At 33.9% G+C, this 27,040-nt stretch overlaps 2 long non-coding RNA genes across 3 annotated transcripts in view; one reads left to right on the forward strand and one right to left on the reverse strand.

Moving 5' to 3' along the window:
- LOC141447105 (uncharacterized) overlaps positions 1-11,885 on the reverse strand; it is a 32,790-nt gene extending 20,905 nt beyond the window's left edge. The window contains exon 1 of the long non-coding RNA XR_012454145.1: positions 10,974-11,885. This is a non-coding gene — a long non-coding RNA (uncharacterized lncRNA). The remainder of the gene's footprint in view (positions 1-10,973) is intronic.
- Positions 7,067-26,094, forward strand: LOC141447104 (uncharacterized). 2 transcript variants are annotated; one of them, XR_012454144.1, is made up of 4 exons: positions 7,067-7,194; positions 8,042-8,246; positions 21,989-23,188; positions 23,301-26,094. It is a non-coding gene; the product is annotated as an uncharacterized lncRNA (long non-coding RNA). The 2 variants fall into 2 exon arrangements; XR_012454143.1 differs by lacking the exon at positions 7,067-7,194 and having other exon boundaries at positions 7,854-8,246.
- Positions 26,095-27,040: the final 946 nt, after the last annotated feature.

Here is a 27,040-nt window from a genome sequence, read left to right on the forward strand (position 1 = left end):
GGAAATCAAATTACTTGTAGTGAAACGGATTAATTTATGAATAGTCATTTAAAAACATCTGTCTGCGACTTTTGAATTAAATTAGGAAGTAATGTGTGAAGGAAATTTAATGTTAGAGGTAAGATACATTTATTTAATTTTGATATAAAAACATAAATTTTGTACAAACAAAATAGAATTTTTCTATGTTTATTGAATTCTTTAAATTGCATCACCCTCCAACAGCACATCACATGTTGGTGTCGCAACAATTGTGATCATTCTCAAGGGAAATATCTCTTGACGATTCAGTCGACTTGAATTGTTGAGATATTCTGTAGAAGCGACAGTGTTTACAATCAAAAATGATTACTACAATTAGATTGGATAGTGGGCATTTTTTTTTTTAAATTCACAATTTACAAATTGTTTGAATTGAATGTTGGGGTCGTTGGGAGTGAAAGAAATTTACGATTTACAATAAATCTGATGGAGATTGCAGCATCATTTTAATTTGATTTTTTTTTTTTTTTTTTAGGTTTTTTAACAACTTTTCCAGAACGGTAGCCTGTTTTTAGATTGGGGAGTCAATTTGAGGGGATAAAAATTGGACATTTTTTTTAATTATTTAAGATGCGTCCACATCTAAGGTTATTGGCACCCGCAGATTTTTTCAGTACTCTGCCGGCCTCCGAACAATTATCTCTCGTTACAGACAACACTGTCCATCACTGTCCTAGGAAAAGAAAATCTAAGGGCCAGCAGCTGGGATTCGAACGCGGGTTCTAACCTATTACTATTGTGGACGCTAACCGCATAGGTAATCCCTTCCCTATTGGACAACTTGATTAAAAAAATAAATAAAAATAATAAATCTATACAAGGCGCCACGGTAGCCGAGCGGTTAGAGGCGAGACCTGCGAAGCTAATATGTAAGTATTGTGGTACTGGGTTCGATTCCCGGTCTTAGGCCTTGGATTTTATTTAATGGTTAATAAAAGAAGTTTACAGTAAAGTATGTTTGCTAGTTGCCTCCGTCTACGACACCTAATTGGTAGTTGGACGTTAAGCCCCGCCTGAAAAAATAGGCGATTACTTTACTTACTTAATAAATCTATACAGTGCTTTAAAATCTACATATATAAAAATATATAATAATAAGTAAATATGAGTGGTTGAGTTCTTTGAAATGGTGTAAATTGATTGGCAATTGAATTAGGAAAGGCATTAAGTCAGTTAGGTACTAGCATTCTGAGTTTTATGACTTTTTTTTGTTGCATTCATGATGGCGCAGTTTATTAGTATTCAGTCTGCCAATTCTTGTTCATAAATCTTTAAACGCATCCTACCTATTTTCAGATCCTGTTTGAAAAAAATTAAAAACATTCTCCATTCCACATTTTCCTGTGTGTTTTAGTCCTCCAAGTAGGTGCTCCAGCCACTCTGACATCCATCCCATCGACCTGGGCCAGCCACCGAATCTGTTTGCCGTCCCTTCGGCCCCTGGAGAGGCGTTTCTTCTTGGCCACTTCTTCATTCAGCTTTTTTAATGAGGTGTTCTGCCCAGTTTTTGTTAGTATTATAAATTTTGCAGCAGCGGGGGCCCTCCATAAAGAGTATACAGGTTCCTGGTTACTTTAACATTGATTTTCTTTTACTTTATGATAATTTTTCCACTCAATTATTATTATTATTATTATTATTTATTTATTTGTTACATGGGCATAGCCCTATACAAAGGAGTTGCTACAAAAAACAAAAAACAGTACATATACAAAAAACAAAAAGAAAAACTTGTACATCTTACATAGCAAACAAAGGAAAACAATACCAGTGTTATAATTTAAGTAATAATTAATAGAAATCAAAATCTCTTGCGATAAATGAGTTATTAAATATTCATATAAATCAATAATTCATATTATTAGTTAAACACTGTATTATTCATTTAGAATAAATGCCCTCAGTTTTAACACATTTTCCACATAATAGTATAATTTTTTTATATTTTCAGCGCTGATATTATGAAATAATATTGGAAAATTAAATTGATCAACTTCTTGTAAAAAACCTAAATATTTTAAACGAAATTGTAAATATATTGGGCAATTTAACAAAATATGGGACAAATCTTCAAATTGGGCGGTGTTACACAAAGTGCACTTTTCATTTGGATTTAATGTATATGTAATTTTACCAATACTAATCTTCAATACATATTTAGAGGACAAACGCAACTGAGAGAGCAATCGTATAAATTTAAAAGAAATAGGAAAATTCAAATAATTCTGTGGCTCCTGATCATTAAAAACTAACGCAGAATAGATTAAACTGAAATTGGAGCTGTGCAATTTGCAAAGGTCAGATTCTTTAAGCGACTTTTTATAGCTAACTAAAAACTGTTTCAACTGCTTCTTCAAACTGGAAATATTGTCATTGAATAAAATATCTGATAGATTTAAAGAAGGAAACAAGAAATTTAATTGTGAGACCCAATTATACTTGGTATTTACTGCATTACGACTTAATTCCAACAGCTTTAGAAAACACAGCAACGGGTATCTGTCGGGCGACATAGCTTTTAATTTATAAATCCAGTTACCAGCAAACTTGAGAAGAAGATAACTAATGTGTACCACACCAAATTCCAAACGCACGGCAAAGTTGGGCGTACAACGCGGTAATCCAAGCAAACGCTTGTAAAAATTTAGACTACATGCATCCAACGTGTTGCTGTACCTGAGCCCCCATATATGGGCACCATACAATAATACGCTCATCGCAATGGCTTCATTCAGTTTAACCCTGGAATCCCAACAGATTAATTTCGATGCAGCGCAAGTATTTAACACAGTTCCAATAGCCGCATTTGTTTTAGATACCGCATTTTCAGACGCTTTTAGAAAAACCCCGGAATTAGAAAATAAAACCCCCAAGTAATTGTAATTAGAAACTTGTTCTATCAAAACATTGTTAAAGTATAAATTTCTGACTTTTTTCTTAAAACTTTTTGAAAACCTAATAATTTTGGTTTTATTGGAATTAACATTTAAACCATTTTCTTTGCAGTACGATTCCAAGCATTTCAGTTTCGATCGAATATCGGTGAACGAATCCCCAAAGATTATCAAGTCATCGGCATATAACAACATCAGAATGTCAGAGCGATGCCCCACAGGAACGCCGAACAGTCCCCTACTTCTAAAATAAGTCTCAATATCGGAAATGAACAAATTGAATAAGAGCGGACTCAACGACTCCCCCTGCAAAACACCCTCAGTGACCTCTATTGGTTCCGATAATTGATTACCAACCCTAACTTGCAAGACTGCATTATCATAAAGTACTTTTAGAAATCTTATAATTTTACCGCTAATCCCAATCTGGAATAATTTTGACCAAAGTAAGGTATGATTCACAGAATCAAAGGCCCTTCTAAAGTCTACAAAAACACCGTATAATTCACCACCAGGCCGGGAAAGCTTAATTTGTATTAATGAGGATAAAATAAAAATATTATCAGTACAGCCTCGTCCAGCTCGGAACCCATTCTGGCATTCAGGTATTGCACCAACCGTTTCTGACCAAGTTACAATTCTATTTGATAAAATCAAAGTAAATATTTTCAACAAAGTATTAGCTAAAGCTATTAATCTGTAATTTGCTAATGAAGATCTGTCACCTTTCTTGTGTAAATTAAAACCTATAATATTGGACCAAGAAGACGGGATACACTCATTTAACAAAATTCTATTGAACATTGTTTCAATATATAATAACCAATTTTGCGGAAGATACTTGTAAAATTCATTAGAAATATCATCAGCTCCAGGTGCCTTATTAAATTTACAATTATTCAAAGCGCAATACAATTCGCTTGTATTGATAGGAAGATCAAAGAAAGGGTTCAGTACATCAATGAATAGCTGATTATCTAATATTCTGTTTGGATATAAATCACTATAATAAGATTGCCACTGTTCACATTTAATAACTGGCGCAAGGTTATTGGCCTTTTTGCGATATTTATTTATGGTTTGCCAAAATGTTTGACTGTTCTTACAGTCACTTAAACTTTGTACTAAAACAGCATTGTACAGTTTTTTCTTACTTTTGATCAATTGTAAATATTTTTTCTTTTCTTTTAAATAATTAGTGTTAATTGAATTTCTATTACCCGAAGACTTTAAATTTTTTAATAATAATTTGAGCTTATGCTTTTGTTCGACACAATCATGATCAAACCAATGTTTATTTGAGACCATTTTATTCGATCCTCCTATAAAAAAAGATTTACAAAGTTCCAACTTTTCACTAGTATCGTAAACAGCAGAAATCAAATTATCGTTAACATAATCAATAGATGATCGTTCAAAATCAACTGAAATTCTTGAAGAGTGACCCATAATACTGTTGTATAAGGGCAATTTATTGTGATCAAAAACCAATTTACTCACTTTCTGAAATTTACTTTTATTGGATGGCACAGAACCAGGTAACCTTAGAGAAATATTCAATGGGAAGTGATCAGAGGCAGTGACAATATTATCTACACATAAATCTGCAATTAAGTCTAAATGACATATGTCAGCCCAAAAAAGATCAATAGTACTAGAGCCGAGTGTTTGTACATAGGTACAATCGCCCCTCGAATCACTCACTGATCTGCCATTAATAAGTACCATTGAATATAACTCCATAAAGGACACTAGCCGTTTACCTCTAGAATTACATACCAAATCCTGATTATGTCTTGCAGGATAGAGTAAAGTGTCATGAAACAAATCAGAACCTAACTGATTAAGGTCGGCCACACGAGCATTAAAATCCCCTCCAATAAACACAGGTAGAGAACTATAATTCTCCTGTATACTAGTGAGAGCCGAATGAAACAAATCTAACATTACATCTAAATCTAATGAGGTATTAAAATAAACTACACCCAAAATAAAAGAATAATATTCAAAAGAAACACTCACAAAAATCCAATATTCACATTTATCTATTAATATTACTTTATATTTTTTCTTATAAACAGTAACGAGCGGTTAGAGGCGAGACCTGCGAAGCTAATATGTAAGTATTGTGGTACTGGGTTCGATTCCCGGTCTTAGGCCTTGGATTTTATTTAATGGTTAATAAAAGAAGTTTACAGTAAAGTATGTTTGCTAGTTGCCTCCGTCTACGACACCTAATTGGTAGTTGGACGTTAAGCCCCGCCTGAAAAAATAGGCGATTACTTTACTTACTTAATAAATCTATACAGTGCTTTAAAATCTACATATATAAAAATATATAATAATAAGTAAATATGAGTGGTTGAGTTCTTTGAAATGGTGTAAATTGATTGGCAATTGAATTAGGAAAGGCATTAAGTCAGTTAGGTACTAGCATTCTGAGTTTTATGACTTTTTTTTGTTGCATTCATGATGGCGCAGTTTATTAGTATTCAGTCTGCCAATTCTTGTTCATAAATCTTTAAACGCATCCTACCTATTTTCAGATCCTGTTTGAAAAAAATTAAAAACATTCTCCATTCCACATTTTCCTGTGTGTTTTAGTCCTCCAATTAGGTGCTCCAGCCACTCTGACATCCATCCCATCGACCTGGGCCAGCCACCGAATCTGTATGCCGTCCCTTCGGCCCCTGGAGAGGCGTTTCTTCTTGGCCACTTCTTCATTCAGCTTTTTTAATGAGGTGTTCTGCCCAGTTTTTGTTAGTATTATAAATTTTGCAGCAGCGGGGGCCCTCCATAAAGAGTATACAGGTTCCTGGTTACTTTAACATTGATTTTCTTTTACTTTATGATAATTTTTCCACTCAATTATTTCACATATTTTCCTACGCGCAGGCGCATCACAGCTCTGTGCATTAGTTAATAGCTCCTTTGAACAGAACATAATTGCGTGGCTAAATTTATGTGTTCGATGCCCCCGAAAAAATGTTCGGCCCCCCCTCCCGCTTATAAATCAACAGTTGGCGCTGGTCGCGCCGTCCATTCACAGTTGGCAGAATTGGAAAAGAGGAAGGAGTGGGGCCTCTGGCTTGTGTTGAGTTGCACTTAACCTTCTCAAAAGGTTATTGTGTTGTCTCTGAATTAGTCTTTGAGTCCGCCATTACCATGTGTTTAGCATCGGTCCAGCTTGATCTGTTTACGCCAGGAACTTGACAAACCTTTAGCTATTAATTATTGAATATAAAAATAAATAAAATTATTAATTAAGTCAATAATATGTAGTTTTTGATAATTTTCTTGGATAATTAAGAAAAATGTGATGCATATCATATAGCAAGGACGTATATACAACAAAGGTGAAGCTTTATTAATTTTTAATACAAAACGCTCCAAAACTTGCAGATTCATTCAACAAATCTGGAGCATCAATAGTATTAGCCTTAAGATTCCATTTAATCCTAACCCGTGTACGAAGCGTAACAGTTCTCTTTTTGTCTCCGAACTATACGGCGACGACTGTACATAATAGGCTGCATCTCTAGTAGAAGCAGTTGTAGGGCTTTCTTCCGAAATCTGAAAGCAGAAATGTTCCGCGTAAACGACATGCACACGATTTAAAAACTCTTAAAGAATCAAGAGGTCGATAATTCGAAAACATTATTATAGGAAGAGTATTTTGAGTTTTCCTGTTAATAGTTACTACGTCACCGGCCAAAAGTTTCTTCATAAAATCAATATCCCAAGTGTTTATATTAAATTCCTCTAAAATTATAAGTTTATGAATGTGCAATAACATATCGAATGGATACGCAATTCTACCACTAGCACCAAAAAGTACTAAATCGTGAAAACCTCTGATTAAATTATTTTATTACTGTGCTTTTACCAACCTTAGATGGTCCATACAAATAAAGATGTTTTCGTTTAATAATAATAATTAGTAGTAGCAAAATTGTCATAACACTCATAAACTTCTTTGTACCAAGGAAAATCAACTGTAATATCATGATAAATGTAAGAGTAAGGCACCTTAACCTTTGAACGTACTTCTTCATACATGTTAATCAAAAATTTATAACTATTACAGTGCTCGACAATAAAACGATGAGAAAAACAAAACCTTCTCCATTGTTAAAAAATAATAAAAACATTACTGCTGCATAGATAATTTCGAAACGCTACAATTATAAACGCAGGTGTTGGTCTAGTGGTCAAGAGCGTGGCTTTGTGTGCAGGAGATCACCAGTTCGAATCCCAAGTATGTATGACCACTTTTTATTAGAAAAAAAATCGTTTAAAGCAGCGTTTCCCAACCTGTGGTTCGCGAAAAATAATCAATAATGGCGGACATTAAAAATTAAATAATAAAAATATCACAGAAACGTTTTTTCCTATAATTCATAAAAATTATTTTAATTAATAATATTATACAGTAAAGTTGTTAATATGTACAGTAATAAGGTACAGTAATAAGGCTGGTCTGTCTCAAGATATACGAGAAAATATAATAGCACATTAAACACAGCATTAAAATTGTCTTTCATGGAGTATTTTCCAAAACCCGAAAACACAAATGATAATTGAATTTCAAACCCCTTCTATAAAGAAAATTTAGGAAAAAGCTACATCATTATCAATGAAAGATAAAGAAAATTTAGTAGAATTATCATGTGAGAACTTAAATGGCAAGTAACATTAAATTTAATTTAAAAAAAGTTTTAAAACTAAGATCTTACAGTTTACAAAGTTTGTGAAGTGAACATGAAAGTGAACAGATACTTTGTACAAATAAAGATAATAAATAGTAAAATAACATTCGGAAAAACAAATTCCACGAAATATAATTATCTTTACGAAGTGGTACAATTTAGCATGATAGGTACGCGAGCCTAAAAAGGTTGGGAAACGCTGGTTTTAAGTATGAGCTTCCGCCCCACTCGTCCACGACACCTAATTGGTAGTTGGACAGTAAGCCCCGCCTGAAATTACCAAAAGTGGGGGAAACATGAAACAAAACTCAAGTTTTGTTTATACAATACACTCATGTGAAGCTACTTTGACTGTGCACAAACAATGAATGTGTTCAATTTTTTTTTCTTTTGCAGAGATGAAGAAATGTTTGCAGAAAGTAAGATTGTAAGTTAAAGCACCCAAAATTGTAAGAAGTGGAAAGGAAGATAAATATGGGCAGTATGCCAACAAACTGATTTAGTGTAAAGCACTAGGTTGGACCAAAGGGTTCCATATACAACGTTTCTTTTGTTCGTCCAGTTGTGAAAATGTCCACTAAATCATACACAACCCAAGCAAGTAAGATATAATATTTCTTATATAAATTAGGAAATTTTAGTTTCCCTCTTTACGGTGAAAATAAAAATTAAGACTTTATGAACTACACATGTGACATCAGGTCCATATCTATTTTGAAAGCTAGTACTTCTATAAACGTCTTTCTAGGGGTGCGTTCCACTAGGCGCTCACAACGATCAAAATATACCTTCAGCCACTTGACGACCGCGGTCGTTTTGTTCGTGGCGAAAACATCACTAATGACGTTTATTATTTTCGCTCACGCGAAGCTCACAACGCCCCACCTTAAGAGCTGGGTCGAAGTGGGCGTTCAGAAATTTGGCGCAATTTTTAAAAGCAAAGATGGCGACCGTAAAAAATTATATCAGGTAAATGAAAGTATTATCTCATGTAAATAATTGAATGTGTTTCTCGAAAGTCTAAAAAAAATAATAAAATGAAAAATTATTTATCCCTTTACATACTAAATCACTGAATAATGACCAATTACACTTTGATAGTTAATAAGCTCAAGTTTTCGCTTTTCACTATTGCGATTTTGTAAAATTGAATTCCACTCTTCATCGGAAATAGATGAAGAACCTTCTAAAGTATTATTACGTTGCATTAATAAATATCCTACTGTTGCCACAAAAGACATTTTAATTTTATTTAAACGTAAATTTTATAAATACTCCACGAAAATGTAATATAAAAAATTGAATTATATATATTCTTTTAATATAAGTCAACTTAACCAATAATTAATAAAGTTTATTATAACTGCTTATAAACGGGGTTAAAATTAAAAAACAACCTCTTCAAGCTTCTGACTTATTTTCGAGGTCGCCATTTGTAATGTTTACATGAACGGTAAAAACGCCCCATAGTCCATTCCACTTGAGTTTTCGATTGTAACGCTCGCAAGCAAGTGGAACGGGCAAAACCGCGATCGTGAGCGTGATCGTTGTGAGCGCTTAGTGGAACGCACCCTAAGTTATAGTAAATCACGGCAAAGAAGTTGCAATGTTGGCTAAGTAAAAAAAAATTTACAACATGAATTCTCACAATTCAGATGCAATGGCCGGCAAAAAAACAAACAAGAATGTAAGGATTGTTGGCATTATATAGGTTAAATGTACTATACATAATTAAAAGCCCAAATTAATGTGTCATAAAAGCAAAAGAAAAAGTCAAATGAGTGTTATAACTAGTTGTTTACTTGTTGGTACATAATTATATTATACATTATATTATGTCAACATGTGAAGTAATGACAATATGTGCAAGCTGCAAGTCATGTATTTCCAGTTAACAGCTGATTTAGATATTTTGTTTTCAAAATCATTTTAAACATTCATGGTAATTTAATAAAGTGGGAAAGTCAACTTTTGAACTGATAATCTTACTTTATTACAAATAATTTGTTTTCAACATTATTTAATTTCTCCTTATTTCATTTATCCCAGAACGTAATATTATTATCTTAGTGGGATAAAAAGAAAAGAATAGTTAAGAATTCAAGAAGCATAGCAACTGAAGAGTCGTAATGCATTTTGAATGTGACCTTTTTACCCAATGAGTTGCTGTGACAGAGCGTTCAATTATGAAAAGGCAATTTTAACACTGACTGAACGAAACAATAATTTAAGCGTTTATAAAAATATTTTTATTTAAAAGTTTATTAATTTTAACAGGATAATTAATGTCTTAGTTTGAATATAATGAAACATAAAAGTGAAATAAAAATTTTCGAAGCAATTTAGTTGTAAATTTTAATTACTTATTTCAACAAATTATTAGAATATGTTGCTAAGTTGTGTCTTTAAGTTTGTTCTAAGCCTAGGCCTTTGTTGTAAGTTCTCCTTATTATTTTGTATTCTCAGATAAAGATTTGATAAAGATAAAGGAATGGACTATGGGGCATTTTAACCGTTCATGTAAACATTACAAATGGCGACCTCGAAAATAAGTCAGAAGCTTGAAGAGGTTGTTTTTTTTTAATTTTAACCCCGTTTATATGCAGTTATAATAAACTTTATTAATTATTGGTAAAGTTGACTTATATTAAAAATATATATATATAATTCAATTTTTATATTACATTTTCGTAAAGTATTTATAAAATTTACGTTTTAATAAAATTAAAATGTCTTTTGTGGCAACAGTAGGATATTTATTAATGCAACGTAATAATGCTTTAGAAAGTTCTTCATCTACTAGTTCCGATGAAAAGTGGAATGCAATTTTACAAAATCGCAATAGTGAAAAGCAAAACTTAGGCCACGTATTATTAACTATCAAAGTGTAAGTTGGCGTTTATTCAGTGATTTAGTATGTAAAGGGATAAGTAATTTTTCACTTAATTTTTTTTAGAGTTTAGAGAAACACATTCAATTATTTACATGAGATAATACTTTCATTTACATGATATAATCTTTTCGGTCGCCATGTTTTCTTTTAAAAATTGCGCCAAATTTCTGAACGCCCACTTCGACCCAGCTCTTAAGGTGGGGCGTTGTGAGCTTCGCGTGAGCGAAAATAATGACGTTATTAGTGACGTTTTCGCCACGACCACTACGACCGCGGTTTGTCATGTGGAACGGCTGAAGGTACATTTTGATCGTTGTGAGCGCTCAGTGGAACGCACCCACAGAAGCGAAAAAAGAGAGTTTAATTGACAACGCGGTGTCTAATGGTGAGAAATAAAAAAGGCCCATCGAGAGCGAACAAAAAATTATGAAATACCTGGAGCTGGCAGAGGGAGCTGATTAAGGTGAAAAGCCTTCGAACAGGTGAAGATAGTACCAATGATTACCACCTGAAATGATCCAAAAAAACTAAGCTGAAGGCGACAGAAGGAATTAAGTAAGTTCCCTTACTACAGAAAACTGGATTACTGGGGACTGTTTTTGGCAGGAAAGTCCTTGATATGCCCTTGCCCCCACCAGGTGTTTTTTTTTGTTTAAATACATAAGAACCATAATTTCCGCGTGGACGTCTAGAGTGCGCTAAGCTCTGAGCTAGTTCCTTCCATCTTTTTATTTATAGTGTTATTAGGTTAGGCAGCACTGTTCTTGAATCAGCTGCGTTGGAATCAAGTAACATATCCACTAAGTTAATACTCTCCCAAATTCCTTGTAATTTTTAACATTTCTGCTGATTTAAGTTTTCTTACCATTGAAGTATTTAATTTTGTAAGCAAACTTCTAAAGATAAATCAATGAAATTTGAACATATTTCAAGTTGATAATTTGGCAAGATAGTAAACTATAATTTATTTATTTTCTGGCATAAATAAACTGTGGCTTTCTAATAAACAATAAGAAATGACCACAATGGATTGAAATTTGTGGCTTTAATACATTCAAATGTATCTATAAAAGGACAAAGCCACCAACTAGTTATGTCACGCTGAGCTCAAACCCACAAGGGCGTAGTTTGGAATTAATTATATATAGTGTATAGGGTTGAACGGGCACCTTAACTGAATTCCTCCATGCGTGCTTCATTCCAAGCCAGTACTACAGCCTACAACTATCTACTCTCAACATTCTGTGTGCAGTGTATTTAGAGAAGATACTAGTATTATATTCTGTTGGTAAACAGAATACGTCTCCTTATTATTTTAAACATTTTATTTATTATCTACATCTTCAATTTGTTCTTGAAGTCTTCAAACCTATAAACAATAGTTATTAGTTTAACTAGAACGCAAAGTGATCCTTTTCCGGCAAGTAATAATAAACACTAATAATAATGTTTATTTACTTCCAACTATATACATAAGTTAGGTACATTATAGAATGTAACACTCAAATGCATGGAGCGTACTGCGTCCGCAGAGTTCAAAGAATAAATTTTATAGATATAATACAACTTGTTTTTACAAAAAATAAAATAAAATTATATATCCACTTGTGAGTAAAATAAATAAATACTCTTGCAAAAAAGAACTAAATAAAAAACATTTTAATCGCAATTAAATTCAATAATTAATAATTTTCAGTAATTTAATGCCACTTTTAAATAATTACATAAGTTATTTTAATTGCAACCGTTTTATGTAGCATATTAATCAATTTCATTGAGATTTTTTTTTTTTTATTAATATGCTTCAAACGATATGGGGTTGAAATAGAGCATGTGCAAATAAAGAGTAATATAACCTCTGCTTTATTCAGATTACTTAGGGTGCGTTCCACTAAGCGCTCACAACGATCACGCTCATGACCGCGGTTTTGCCCGTTCCACTTGCTTGCGAGCTTTACAATCGAAATCCCCCAAGTGGAACGGGCGTTTTAACCGTTCATGTAAACATTACAAATGGCGACCTCGAAAATAAGTCAGAAGCTTGAAGAGGTTGTTTTTTAATTTTAACCCCGTTTATAAGCAGTTATAATAAACTTTATTAATTATTGGTAAAGTTGACTTATATTAAAAATATATGTACGTATAATTCAATTTTTATATTACATTTTCGTGGAGTATTTATGAAATTTACGTTTAAATAAAATTAAAATGTCTTTTGTGGCAACAGTAGGATATTTATTAATGCAACGTAATAATGCTTTAGAAAGTTCTTCATCTAATTCCGATGAAGAGTGAAATGCAATTTTACAAAATTGCAATGGTGAAAAGCGAAAACTTAGGCCACGTATTATTAACTATCAAAGTGTAATTTGTCGTTATTCAGTGATTTAGTATGTAAAGGGATAAGTAATTTTTCATTTTATTATTTTTTTCAGACTTTCGAGAAACACATTCAATTATTTACATGAGATAATACTTTCATTTACATGATATAATTTTTTCAGTCGCCATCTTTGCTTTTAAAAATTGCGCCAAATTTCTAAACGCCCACTTCGACCCAGGTAATGAGGTACGAGTATTTGTGCGTAAGAGGACTTGAAATTCATATACTGAAAGGTGTGTATCGAAGCTGCTTGATTTCCTTGAAGCAAAGACCTCTGTAAAGCCTAGAGTCCTGGAGAATTTGGAGATTACATATCCTAACTTAACCCACACTATGAGTGCGTTCCACTAAGCGCTCACAACGATCAAAATGTACCTTCAGGCGTTCCACTTGGCGACCGCGGTCGTTGTGGTCGTGGTGAAAACGTCACTAATGACGTCATTATTTTCGCTCATGCAAGGCTCACATCGCCCCACCTTAATAGCTGGGTCGAAGTGGGCGTTCAGAAATTTGGCGCAATTTTTTAAAAGCAAAGATGGCGACCGAAAAAATTATATCAGATAAATGAAAGTATTATCTCTTGCTAATAATTGAATGTGTTTCTCGAAAGTCTAAAAAAAATTATAAAATGAAAAATGACTTATCCCTTTACATACTAAATCACTGAATAACGATCAATTATACTTTGATAGTTAATAATACGTGGCCTAAGTTTTCGCTTCTCACTATTGCGATTTTGTAAAATTGCATTCCACTTTTCATCGGAACTAGATAAAGAACTTTCTAAAGCATTATTAATAAATATCCAATTGTTGCCTCAAAAGACATTTTAATTTTATTTAAACGTAAATTTTATAAATACTTTTAACGGTTCTTTTTAGTTAGCGCTAATTTGAACTGCTAATTTTTAATTTGAACTAATTATGTTTACGTAAAAGGAAATATAATAACACTTTTTGTAGAGACATGCATTTGTTGATAAATTTTAATGTAAATGTAAAATTATATAGTATCACTGTATTCCCATTTCATTTATTATTGTTACATTAAATTTGCTTATTTACTATCTATCTGCCCAAATCAACATCAATACATTTATGTTGATGTTCTTGTTTGCTAACTTGCGTTGTAAATGGTTTGCATGTATGCACAATAGTAATGCGCGAATTTGTATTAAGAAGCTTTCAGATAACTGACAAAGCTTTACAATTACATTTTCATGTTTGCACCTGTGTTCGTCAAAAGTAGGGCTTCAACTGCTTGTACAGGAGATTGGATAAAAGGAGTTCTCTTCTACAACTGACGTATTCAAATCATTATTAATTTATCATTTCATTTTTATTCTTATATTTACATGTTCCTCATTAATCGTACAGAAAAAGCCACTGATTAAGAAACTTCAAAACATGTATTATTACATGCGGTTATTAGTTTTGAAATAATTTTTAAATTTTACTAAAAATAAAACAAAAAAATTAGCTTTAAACTTTCTCATAAAACTGAAGGAAAAAGTTAAAATTAGCTTAGGTTTTGCATGAAAATATTTCATATTAATTTAAGAGCTCATTGCAAAATTAAATTACATTTGAAGTAAGTTTATAATGTACTTTACGCTAAACGCCTTTGAAGTTTTAATATTGTTATAATAATGTATTTCTAAGCAAAATAGAGGAGACTACCTGAAGAGCAGTACAAGTGGAAAATGTTAGGCACTAGTGACTTTATAATAAAGGTAATGGACTTAGTTACGATGCTTTTCGTGAGGGATAGCAAGAGAAAATTCAGATTTCTTTAAGTTCATCTTGAGTTGCTTATTATTAAAAATAATTATTAGGCGCCTCGGTAGCCGGGCGGGTTAAGAGGCGAGACCTGCTAAGCTAATATATTGCATTGTGGTACTGGGTTCGATTCCCCGGTCTTAGGGCTTGAATTTTATTTAATGGTTAATAAAAGAAATTTACAGTAAAGTATGTTTGCTAGACGCCTCCGTCCACGTCACCTAATTGGTAGTTGGACGTAAAGCCCGCCTAAAAAAAATAGGCAATTACTTTACTTTTAGAAAGGTAGGTAAACAGTCTTTATTTATGAAGATTATTTACATAAGGAAATACAATTATAGCATTGTTATTCCAAGACAGGTTCTTTGGGACATCCAATCAGAAAACCTGAATTATAAATAATGGTATTTAAAATTGTCTTTCACTTACAATACACACTTCTCTCTTTTTCTCTGTAGTGCGCTTTTGTTTAGTATTCTCTATAACAGGAATGGCGAATCTTTTTGAAACTTGGGTCACTAATGTCCATTTGCACAAGAGTTAAGTTTAAAAATTTTAAACTGAATATTTCCAAAACTAAACATCTTTAAAATTCAGTTGGCTTAACTGGGTAAAACGGGACTAAACAAGTGCTATGAAAGTCTCTTTTTTACAAACATAACTGAATAAAACCTTACAAAAGTGTGTTTTATCTGAAGAAAAATCTAAATATGGTTATTTGCTTTGGGTTGTCGATTTTTTTAACAAACAAAATATGAGTAAAATTATACATTTTATTTGATATTTTGTAAACACTTTTGCTTTATTTCAAATACGACAAAAGCATTTGTCGCCATTTGCGTTTTAGAACTGTAATGATCAAACTAAAGGTTATAGATAGCATTTAAATAGCTTTTGTGTCAATGCGTGATTGAAAACAAATACAGATAGAATATAAATTATCCACACAATTAGAAAATCTAAATCAACCCGCGTAAACAAACAAATGGTTGCCTAGCGCAACTGTGGGTCAGAGCCTGACCCGCGGGTCATAGGTTAGCCATCACTGCTCTATAACTTAGAAACGGAAACTTCTAATTTGATATCTCCTTTAGGTAGGCACCACCATCAGTAAAAAGGTGCCAGGTTATGGTGGCTTTCAGGAGAAAATATGTAGCTATTAAGTTGGACAAGAATGAAGCAACCACTCAATTCATTGGCACAAAACCTGTTACTTTCTTGGCAATGGCTATAGGTAGAGCAAGGTAAAACCTCGGAAGGCTGTTTACAGGTTCAATCACTGTAAATGAACTAACACTATCTGTGTTAGATAGAACCAGATTACTCTGGTAATTGGCCTACACTTAAAGGGCCACAATTGGTTCAGGAAACATCTCCACCGTATGGGGCAACTTAACCCATAACCTCACTGTATGCTCTACCAGAAGAAAGAGACAGAAACAGCTACCACTTTTTTTTTGATTGCGTTGCCATCGCTAGGTAGAGATATAATGTGCTCAGATCTCTGCAACAAGACGAGATCATATCTTAAAAAATACTTCTAGGAAAGGTCCTTACAATTGGATCTTGTAAGGAGTAAAGGATTTACCTACTAGACCGTAGCTGCAGGTTTTTCCTTCCTTTTTCCCTGCATACTTTATCTATTATATCATAACCTTTCTTGAAATGAAGGTTACAATATTTGTACATTGACATTTTTAAGAGCTGGGTCGAAGTGGGCGTTCAGAAATTTGGCGCAATTTTTAAAAGCAAAGATGGCGACCGTAAAAAATTATATCATGTAAATGAAAGTATTATCTCATGTAAAAAATAGAATGTGTTTCTCAAAAGTCTAAAAAAAAATAATAAAATGAAAAATTACTTATCCCTTTACATACTAAATCACTGAATAACGACCAATTACACTTTGATAGTTAATAATACGTGGCCTAAGTTTTCACTTTTCACCACTGCGATTTTGTAAAATTACATTCCACTTTTCATCGAAACTAGAACTTTCTAAAACATTATTACGTTGCATTAATAAATATCCTACTGTTGCCACAAAAGACATTTTAATTTTATTTAAACGTAAATTTTATAAATATTCCACTAAAATGTAATGTAAAAAATTGAATTATATATATATTTTTAATATAAGTCAACTTTACCAATAATTAATAAAGTTTATTATAACTGCACATAAACGGGGTTAAAATTAAAAATAACCTCTTCAAGCTTCTGACTTACCATGTAATGTTTACATGAACGGTTAAAACGCCCCGTAGTCCATTCCACTTGAGTTTTCGATTGTTACGTACACAAGCAAGTGGAACGGGCAAAACCGCGGTCGAGAGCGTGATCGTTGTGAACCTTTAGTGGAACGCACCCTTAGTATATTTATTTTTTGTGTACATAATTATAATATAATAAAGATTTATTATACTAAATACTAATTCTACCTAAAAGACCACATTTGAAAAAATGATAATCAGTTTGTTTGAAACTTACAAATTAACACGAATCTGATGAATCATACTCTGAAGAATGAATATTCGAATAGAGAAAGAATTTATGGGAAAAATAAAACTGCTGATTTAACAGAAATAAATAATTTTATTCTGCAATGCGGAACCATCCATAAATTCTCCGTTCCCATTAGTGGATGTGGATGACAGTGGTATGTTAACAATACGGAATATTTGTTAAGAATGTGATAGGAATATAAAGGTGGCATGAGAGGGCGCCCCAACCAAAAGCCGGGCCGGAATAAATAGAAATATGCTAAATAAGTGTAATTTGTAATGCTTTATTCCAAATAAGTGTCAAATTTGAGAATTGAACGACACCGCAATAAGGTGAAAGTAAATGTTCCGATATAGCGTTGATTTGGATCCCAGATATCCGATCAAGTATTTTTTTTTTTTTAGTATAACATGCAATTTGGCATGCACATTGCAATAATTAATCGCAAAATTTCTCTGTACTTTGTAAGAATTTAAACTTTTATGGAAGCCACCTTCTCAATGTGGTTTTTATTTTAAAGTAAATGATGCTCTTCAACGATTAGAGATTAGCACATTATTGTTCCAACGTGATTAATGGCTTCTTAAATCAATTATTAACTTTAATGACATCTCGCATTATTAATATTTGATTTTCATTTCTTCTACAAATTAAATACTTTAAAAAATTCTGTAAAGTAACGATTGAATTTACTTACGTGCCTATTACTCTGGAACATGTTTTGCACTATAAAACGATCATTTTTACTTTTTTCATACTTTTATAACAGACAGCAAATATGTAAATATATAAGTGGGTACAATAAAGAGATTTTTGAATACAACAGGCTGCGAGCACTTCACTTGAAAATAGAGGAAAATTGCTTTTTAGAAATTTTCTAGTCAATGCAATGTCACTAGAAATGAATTAGCAGACCAATTCGCTAAAGTTTGTCGCCTTCAGCAACGGGGGAAGAACCAGTTACCTAATATAAAAAGCCCATTTCTTCAGAATAGAAATAAAATTAAAAAGAAAAAATAACAGACCCAATTGTTTTGTCATCTATCAATGGAAGAAAAGTGTTGAGGTAAATAAAACAATGTTCATGAAATTGATATGATAACCACAGTTTAAAAATTATAGTTCAATAATAAAAGCTTAATAATAATACTTTAAAATGCGTTATTTCTCCAATCCGTCTTGATTATAGCAACGAATAACACACTTTGCTGGACAAGGCTAGGCTCTCTATAACCTTCTTCACTCGATAGTTTTATCACTATCGATTAGCAGTTGTTATAAGTTCACAGGAGGTAGCCCCTCCGTTACAGTGTAATACTAGTAGATTGTAATGAGATTGTATGTAATATGTAAACGTATTCTAACTTGCGTAATTGTCACTAACGGCTTCAACTATTTCTTACAGTGGTAATAGAAACCGTAAGAGAAACTAACTGTACTCTACTATTAAACATTATTTGACCTTCAAAAGACTAGCATACATGTCATGAAATGCATTAGTTAATTAATATACTCAATATATTATAGATCTTCTTTCACTTAATTTAAAATTATATAAAAGTAATCACAACTTTGGAGTTAGTATACGAGGGTCGTTTGAAAAGTCCGTGCAAAAATAAAAACTACTTAATTTTTTGGGGTAAACCTTTTTTATTTTTCAACATAGTCTCCTTTTAGGCTTATACACTTCGTCCAACGCTGCTCTAGTTTGTTGATCCCTTCCGAATAATAGGATTTGTCCAAGTCTGAAAAATAGCCATTCGTTTCTGCAATCACCTCCTCGTTTGAATAAAATCTTTTTCCCGCCAGCCATTTCTTCATATTGGGGAACAAATAGTAGTCCGAGGGAGCCAAGTCTGGAGAAAAGGGGGGATGTGAAACGAGTTGGAACCCTATTTCCATTAATTTTGCGACCACAACTGCTGAGGTGTGAGCTGGTGCGTTGTCGTGATGGAAAAGGACTTTTTTGTGGGCCAATCGTGGGCGTTTTTCTTGCAGCTCGGTTTTCAAACGGTCCAATCACGATGAATAATATGCACCTGTAATAGTTTTACCCTTTTCCAGATAGTCGATGAGGATTATTCCTTGCGAATCCCAAAAGACAGTCGCCATAATCTTCCCGGCCGAAGGAACGGTCTTCGCCTTTTTTGGCGCAGATTCCCCCTTGGTAACCCATTGTTTAGATTGTTCTTTGGTCTCAGGAGTGTAGTGATGTATCCATGTTTCATCCACAGTGACGAAACGACGCTTAAAGTCATGCGGATTCTTCTGGAACAACTGCAAACCGTCCTTGCAACACTTCACACGATTTCGTTTTTGGTCAAGCGTGAGAAAATCACTCGACTTCCTCGATTCAAACGAATGCCAAACACAAAGAAATAGACCGATCTGGCTGAAACTTGGTGTGTGTTCTTCCAAGAGATGCTACTAACTAAACATAACCTCGATACGCGCCAATAGTGCTATCTCTCTGACTTTGCACGGACTTTTCAAACGACCCTCGTAGATGATAGTGATAACAAATAGTTGAAAGCAAAAACAAAAATGGTGTCATGAAATTACCAAAGAGAAAATATTGGAAACAGGCTTACAAAAAGTTCTAATCGAATCTTTAAAGTAGTTAGCCTGGAGTAAATGTTAGTCACCGACATTTTCACTTAAGCTTCCACTCGGTCGACTCTTTCAGTTGACACCTAAAACTCTTTTAGTTTATCCGCTAACTTTACTTCCTTCATACGTTCATACGTAGCGTGCACAGGAAACACAACCCATTGGCTGACTCTATCACACAGTAGTAGTAGGTAGAGTATCTTCTCTAAACTATAGAAGAGCCCTTAGTTCACCCAATCTCACCTGAGTTGTGTTCCAATTAGAAAGTTGTCCTTAACACCAACTACACCTAAGTAACTTATACCTCTTGGGATTGCCCCCGCATCTTCTGTCTGCACCTTACCTTCCACGCCATATAACCTCTCCTAGTACAGCCAACCTCATTCCAACTAATGTAACTATAACTGTTTAGTTAGAATACCTTGTTTTGATATACCACTTAATTTCCAGAAACTTGTTAACATCATTGAAACTAACAGAAAATTCATTTTAACAACTTTGGCCAATATTATAGCTTCGAAAGATCTCCTGTAAACGACTTCCTTAGTCCTTTAGTCTTTGACTATAATGACTGCTTAATGTACAGTCAACATTTAAAGACAAGGAGTTTTTGTAAATAATGCAGTTTAAACAGTCACAAGCTATATGCTCGAGCGATTATTTTATTTAAGGAAATAGAATTAAAGTAATCGCTAATTTCCTTCACCCATTTTTTTTTATGGGAAGGTTTTAGTGCAGTGGTTATAAGTATGGGTTTGTAAGCGGAGGATGAATTTTGAATTTCCGTCCTTGTTTCTAATACACGGTACTTAATATCATAATGATCGTTGTAATAATACTAACTAGAACTTTCTTATACTAAAAGCTTAATATTTTTTTTAAAAACATTCTCTGTGTTGAATGTAACACTCAGGCAGCAATAATTTCCCAGAATCCTTAGGTAAATAATCATTTTTTTCAGTCACTGTTCTTATTTCTTTCAGAAGAATAATAATTATTCTTTCATTTTAAAGAAAATCCTGGCAGGAAAGGGAAGAATTTAATATAGGCCCAAACTTTGACTGTTTTCTTGCACAGTTGTCCTTCTTTCTTTAAGGAAGGATTATTAAGTATTCTAAAGAAGATTGTTGGAATGGTATATATATATATATATATATATATATATATATATTTAAAAAAATATTTACTCAGTTTTTACCCTTTTTAGGCTAAATTTGTTTTTTCCTAGTCTGTTTTTATTGCAAATGATTGACTCTTACTAAGCTATTCACAAATAATTATAATTTTACTTTTGTTTTTTGTACTCTCGGAGAAATGATGGCGTTCATATCAAAGTTTTTCAAAACGTTTAAACCGTCTGATCTATTGCAGAATCGAAGCGTTTATAATGAAGTTAAGATGTCGTTTGGTTATGCGATTTAATGAACATGTAAAATATGATATTATTCTTTTACGTACTATCTACTAACGTATGCCTCCCAAAACCTTTTATTTAAAAAAAATTCTTCTTCTTCTTCTTCTTAAATGGCGCTACAACTCATGAAGAGTCTTGGCCTCCTCAAGAGGTGCCCGCCAGGCGTCTCTTTCCTGCGCAGCCACCCTCCAGTCACGGAATCCTTAGCATTGCCAAAGCATCTCTTGCCACACAGTCCTGCCATCGCGTTCTTGGTCTATCTACCCTCCTGGGACCTAGTTCGCTACCATCCATAATTTTATTTGGGTATTTCTTCATCCCCCATCCTTGCCAAGTGCCCTGGCCCATCGCAGTCTTCAGAGTTTTACAATTTTGGCCGATAACCGGTTCCTTGAACAAAGCATATACCTCCCGGTATTTCCTGATTCTCCAGTTCTTTCCATCACGTACAGGGCCATAAATTCTACGGAGAACCTTCCGCTCGAATACCGCCAAGGACCGCTCATCTACTTTTGACATGGTCCATGCTTCGGAGCCGTATATAAGCACTGGCCGGATCAACGTCTTGTACATTTGTATTCTTCCCAAAACGTTTTATTTAAAAAAAAATTGCTGGCATAAATTTAAGTTAACGTTAAAGGGTGAAAGATTATCCTTTTTTTAATGTGCTAAACAATTTCGCACTTTTGAACTGTTTGAGCCTAAAGTGCTGAACGGCACACTAACAATTTTATTTATTTATTTATTTTTTTCATTACAGCAATAAGTGAAGCTGATGCAACATGATGCATACGTAGTATAAACGTGAGAAACGTGAAGGGAGAATTCACCCATTGGCAAAACTCCCAAAGAAGAACATTTCACTTACTTCATTTAGAAGTGTTGCCACCGGCGCCTCAACCGTCTTGGTGTATTTCCAGGCCTTGCAGTAAGTTAGGGATACTAGTGGATTAGGATGTGAGGTAATTGGCGTTTAGAATTTAATGTAACGGGATCTTGCAGCTTCTGAAACATTAGGGAATAAGGAAATCTCGGTGCAAGGTAGAGTTAGTGATAAAAGTAACAGAGTGTTTTTGACTGGAAAGATTGGATTCTTGTAGATATTCGAAGCATTGGCTGAGCCTCAAAATTCCATTCTGTAAGTACTAACAATCTTAAAAAGGAAACTCCTGAAATCACACAAACAAAGGCTTATTTTGGTAAAAAGAAATGGGAACATAATCTCTCCAAAACAAGGAAAGATCACCGTCGCATCCTAAGTGAACTGCCAGCCTTCGAACAGTTTTCTCTCGTTACATACCATACTGTCCAACACCAGAGCTATAAGATGTTCCGAGGAGTGTACAGTGTATAGCTAACCACTGAGCTAATCTCTTCCATTCTTGTCTTTAACATTAGGAGTAAGAAGATTTTGTAAATTTCGTAGCAGTTTATCTTGTATTGATTTTTATAAGAACAAATAATTTGATCAAATGTTGTCAGAAAACAGGACCTGTTCTTATTGTTAAAATGGGACCAATCTTTGAACAATGCGCATTTCTATATTAAAGAAACTTTAAATTGTGACAGTTCTTTTAATTTTATTATTTTTTATTATTTTATTTTAATTATTAAAATATAATTCTCTTAAATTAGGCGAACTCCTGGCAGATAGGATGTTTTCAACGTTGATATATTGCTTAACATTAAAACAAATTACTTTTTATAATTCTATTTTTTTACGTTGTAAAGCATTTTTTTTATACCCAAACATGTAACCAATGTCTGGAACCTGGGCATGCCTACAAATCGATGTATGACTTTCTAAGTGATTTCCAAATCGTAATACTGGATAGAACTAAATTTGTTTAGAATTGAGGAAGAGTCTGCTTGGCATATCAGAGGTTCTTAGACCGTGAGAAGTATTGGAGCTGGTAATTCTATAGCCTGATGTTGATAAAACATATTTGGGTAAGCCTAGGCAAGTATGCTTCTTTTTTTGCTAGCAGAGGTTTTGATTATTATTTATTAGGCTAAAGAGTAAAATCATTATTAGAAGAATTACGGAAGACTTGCTTTTGTTTTTGTTCCAGAATAAAGACCAAGAAGGCTTCAAAAGATTTGGTGGGTCTGCTGTATTGGCATTGCAGGCTCAGATGACGCAAAAATACTGGCTCTAGTCGATGGTGTTCAATTACAGGTGGAAATAATTCCAACGTGCTCTACTCTTGCGAGGATGTGGCACAAGAATGAGACTCCCAGGAATTGAAACTGCTCTGAGGCAGTCTCACAAGCTGTTCAAGCTTGCTAGTGAGCGATGGTCTGGCGAATGTGCTCTGTTCTGCTATTGATTGATCCAGGAATGTTAAAAGTTGATCAGTTTAGCTGGCATAACTTCTTAAAACTCCAAATCATCTCATGCCAGATCAGAAGATCTCAGCCTTCCCACATTCTTTGTAGAATACTTCCATTGTACCAATCTTTATTAAATGTCCCGCTTTCAACCGATCTCAGTTTAATGTTCTGCAAATTTATTTTAAATTTATATTTTTGCTAAAATCTTACTTTCTTGCCGTTTAAATTTTGTTTACTTTTAAACTTTCACTTGCATTGTTCACTAAGTGTTTTCTTTGAATTAAAATATTCGTATATTTCATTTTGATTTTTAAATTGTTCAGCCGAAACTAAATTATAGAATAACATGAATAATTAAAATTCAGATCACGAAATAAATTTGTTTTTAAGGAGGGAGGGGTTCAAATAAGATTTTCCATTTTTTGTGTGTTTACCAGAAACTCATTTTTTCAACATTGGGAAGTATTTTTAGCGTTACTAAGCTTGTAATACTAAATTAGATCCACGTAGGATTTATTGTATACTGATTAGACTAGAAGAGAACGCTTCCATCCAAAGATAGCCAATTCTGAAGGCATTGTAATGCCCTTGAACTCTATGGAAGTAAAGCAAATAATAATTAGTTCATAATTAACAATGGTATTAATAAATTTAGGGCGCTCTGAATAAATTATACAATTTATGCATTCAGCTGACGGGCATTTATCATATCGACGCTGAGAAGGTAGGTTTTTTTTTACCATATACAAAGAGAAAGATACTACCGTACTAGTAGCTTGAATAAGGAGACTCCTTGGGGTTGGAGGTTACAGATGGTAGACAAGGTTACAAAAGGAAGCCATTGCCAACAGCAAAAAAATTAGGAGTTTAATTTACCTGTAACCCATATAACATATAAGATTACAAAGCAAGCCATGCAGAAAATACTAGCAGATCAATGATGGAAAGAATGGTGCATTTCTTTAGACCATGTTGTCCAAATTACCCTAAATGATTATGGTTTAAATGACTGGCAATGTGTACAAGTTATTACAACAGTAAGAAGTTGAAGATCTAGTCGTACAGCTTGTGGATCCATATCTGTACAGAATCAATGGGAGATTCTGTGTACAAAGTACAGTAAAGATGAACATTTCAAAAATTAATTGGGAAGAGTTTAGCTCGATGATTAGGGTTACTGGATTCCATGACGGGACCTCAAGAAGTCGAGTAGTTCGATTGTAATTAAATCGCCGTATTAAAAAGGGATGAACGCAACAACGAAAGCACGAAGTACGATTGTAATTAGATCGCCGTATCCAAAAAGGACGAACGCCAAAACGAAGGCACGAAGTACGAGTGTAATTAAATCGCCGTATCCAAAAGGGACGAACGCCACAACGGAAGCACGATGTACGAGTGTAATTAAATCGCCGTATCCAAAAGGGATGAACGCCACAATGAAAGCATGAAGTACGAGTGTAATTAAATCGCCATATCCAAAAGAGACGACCGCCACAATGAAGGCACGAAGTACGATTGTAATTAAATGGCCGTATCCAAAAGGGACGAACGCAACAACGAGATATTATGAAGGCACAATGTACTAGTGTAATTAAATCGATATATCTAAAAGGGACAAACGCGATAACGAAATTTGGTGAAGGAAGGTAGATAGGTTACTGCCAGTGTACGGTTATATTTATGGAGAGTCAAAAATAAGGTTTAGGATGAGAAGATGTAAATTATTGGTAATTAGACGCAAGGAGGAGATTTGCAATTAAAATCTTCATATTAGAATGTTTCTAGTTATAAATAAAGTCGCTGGCTTATTGGTTAAAAGTTTGCTTGAAAATTAAAAATAAAAAAATCATGTATTTTTGTATTATAAGCAGATTTTTGATTTTCAGAACGACTATTAATTAATTTTTATTAGCTAGTATCTTTTCAAATGGCGAATCAAAACTAACGTTACGAAATCAAAATTTATAGTATTTACTCTCAGACGGAAAATCCTATCTTCCATCATCTTGAACCAAACTCCTACACCAACTGTGGACAACCTTGAACTGCACTGGAATCCCCATACTAAACTGAAAAGATAAGAAACTAACCAACGCTACAAAACTTCTCGCCAGACTACTTGACAAACTTTCGAAACTTAACCTACATAACAAAAGACTCTTATATCTACTGTTACCATTTGGTCATACGGCGTCGAAGTATGGGGATCGACTAAGCGTTCCAACTCGCTACGCCTCCCAGACATTACAGTCCAAAAATACTTCGAAAACTTCTTAACGCTCCGATCTGTGTGTATCTAACCTCACTATCCATACAAGGGTCGTTTGAAAAGTCCGTGCAAAAATAAAAACTACTTAATTTTTTGGGGTAAACCTTTTTTATTTTTCAACATAGTCTTCTTTTAGGCTTATACACTTCGTCCAACGCTGCTCTAGTTTGTTGATCCCTTCCGAATAATAGGATTTGTCCAAGTCTGAAAAATAGCCATTCGTTTATGCAATCACCTCCTCGTTTGAATAAAATCTTTTTCCCGCCAGCCATTTCTTCATATTGGGGAACAAATAGTAGTCCGAGGGAGCCAAGTCTGGAGAATAGCGGGGATGTGAAACGAGTTGGAACCCTATTTTCATTAATTTTGCGACCACAACTGCTGAGGTGTGAGCTAGTGCGTTGTCGTGATGGAAAAGGACATTTTTGTGGGCCAATCGTGGGCGTTTTTCTTGCAGCTCGGTTTTCAAACGGTCCAATAACGATGAATAATATGCACCTGTAATAGTTTTACCCTTTTCCAGACAGTCGATGAGGATTATTCCTTGCCAATCCCAAAAGACAGTCGCCATAACCTCTCCGGCCGAAGGAACGGTCTTCGCCTTTTTTGGCGCAGATTCCCCCTTGGTAACCCATTGTTTAGATTGTTCTTTGGTCTCAGGTGTGTAGTGATGTATCCATGTTTCATCCACAGTGACGAAACGACGCTTAAAGTCCTGCGGATTCTTCTGGAACAGCTGCAAACCGTCCTTGCAACACGTTACACGATTTCGTTTTTGGTCAAGCGTGAGCAATCGCGGCACCCATCTTGCGGATAGCTTTGTCATGTCCAAATGTTGATGCAAAATATTATGTACCCGTTCATTCGAGATGCCCACAGCACTAGCAATCTCACGCATCTTCACTCTTCTGTCATCCATCACCATATCATGGATTTTATCAATGATTCTGGAGTAGTAACCTCAACAGGGCGTCCAGAACGTTCAGCGTCACTTGTGCCCATATGGCCACTCCGAAAATTTTGAAACCACTTATAAACTGTTCTGATCGAAGGTGCAGAGTCACCATAATGTTTATCAAGCTTCTCTTTAGTCTCCTGAGGCGTTTTGCCTTTCATAAAGTAGTGTTTAATCAACACACGAAATACTTTTTCGTCCATTTTTTGAAAATCACTCGATTTACTCGATTCAAACGAATGCCAAACACA

Source organism: Rhodnius prolixus, unplaced genomic scaffold, assembly GCF_049639745.1.
Source record: "Rhodnius prolixus isolate KJV_2025 unplaced genomic scaffold, Rpr scaffold_7, whole genome shotgun sequence".
NCBI classification, from domain to species: domain Eukaryota; kingdom Metazoa; phylum Arthropoda; class Insecta; order Hemiptera; family Reduviidae; genus Rhodnius; species Rhodnius prolixus.